A 1,812-nucleotide genomic window follows, 5' to 3' on the forward strand; every position below is an offset into this window, starting at 1 on the left:
GCTGCTTGTGTCCTTCAAGCAGCCGAATGCACACAGAGCAAGAACGATAATTCTCCCCACGATTGTCGGCTGGTTCTAACCAAGTGCAACTTGGTTCCATTGGATGTCGCTGCGTAACCAAGTTGTAAGACGGGAATGGGGTGGAGATGAAAGACCTTCAACGGCACAAGGATAACAAAAGTAATCTGCCTCGTTTACAGTATCGTGTATATTTTCAACGCCAGACGCACAATTTTGTGCGAATTGTTGTTTGCGGCAAATACGTATAGGTCATGAGAAGTTGACCAGAGACTGGACAAATGCTTCTCCCAAAACGGTATTTGGAATACTTTCACGGTTTTCTCGATTATGAGCAATCATCTCTAAAAACGAATTTGAGGTCTAATCATACCTTTGATGCTTACGTGTGTTTCTGTCTAACTAATTCCCTATGCCGTTCGTTTATGAGGACTGCCCAAGTTGGTTTAGAAAGCTAGTAACTGATCTGCTCATAATGTGTGTGTGTGGGACAGGTTTTCGTCTCGAATATGAGGCACAAAATGGACACTAAATGTATCAATCCGAAACACAAGTCTAGGACTCTTTATCGCCCTCGCGTTGATTGCAGGGCTTCTGTAGAGGTCACTCATCAGACCATGCGTTACAAGCACTCGTACCACGTGACACTTGCTTAACGCGCCAGGCTTATGAACCTCAACATATCAGGTACTCATGCTCGTGCAAGCATGAAACACGAAGGGACACCACTCTGTTCACATTGTACACAATAAATAGGCATACAACTTGGCTCAGCACACACACTCGCGCGCACAGAACAGGAAGTCAACATAGCTCCGCATTTCTCCACGGACAACTGCGGAACACGTGTAGCAGCTATACTGAAGAGAAGACAGCTCACGCGTCCGGAACTTCACTCAGGAACTCTCAACAAATCTCCTCAAACGATAATTCACTTTTTCGGCTTATTCCACTTTTCGCTTGTATCTATTTCTATCAACTATTGTATTTACCACATTCTAGTAAGACGGATATTTGTTAGTACTTGTTATCTTCTGACAATAAACTTAATTACGTCACAACTAGAGTACTAACACTCCTAGCAGGTTGATTACTACTCACTACTGATCGTCCAATAGTGGGTTCATGCCTAGGCATCTTGGAGCACATTGAAAAAGTTATCTGAACGGTCACATAAATGATGAACAGTCGGTAAGACCTAAAATTTCCATGAGATACGCCGTCCATGAATGTGCATTCAGAGGTTTGAGGGAAGTTACTACTGATTTGTCTTCTACTGTTTCCTAGTACGATTTCCGAGGATAACGTTGTCGAACACAACTACAAAGTCATTTTCAACAGACTGTCCGCGATAAGTGACGAAATTGCGATCTGGTACGAAGTCAAACGGGTAGCAATCCAGCTACCTATCTTCCTGACTCCTCGGTGTAAAGTGGAAAAGAATGAATTAAGGTTCATCCGTTTTCTTAAGCCGGGAATTCTCGTCTAACCTGGACCCGTAAGAGCTGGTGGAGAAAAACTCTTTCTTTAGTCGTGTCTGAGGGGAATCTCCACTGCCAACCATGCACTAAATGTGGTGATTCCGATGTCGAATGGAATGACAGGCCACACTTCAGTCTCCTCAGTTCACGTAGCACAAATGGACCGAATAAGGCATGTGGAAAACGATCACTAAAAGCGTGATATTAATCCAACTACTGATGCCAGGCAAGTAGACACAACGCAGATCGAATCACGCACTAAAGCATAGTTGGAATGCTGATCATCTGGGAACGATATCGCTTGTCTTAAATT

The sequence above is a fragment of the Opisthorchis viverrini genome (genome assembly GCF_000715545.1).
Source record: "Opisthorchis viverrini unplaced genomic scaffold opera_v5_152, whole genome shotgun sequence".
Lineage (NCBI taxonomy): Eukaryota > Metazoa > Platyhelminthes > Trematoda > Opisthorchiida > Opisthorchiidae > Opisthorchis > Opisthorchis viverrini.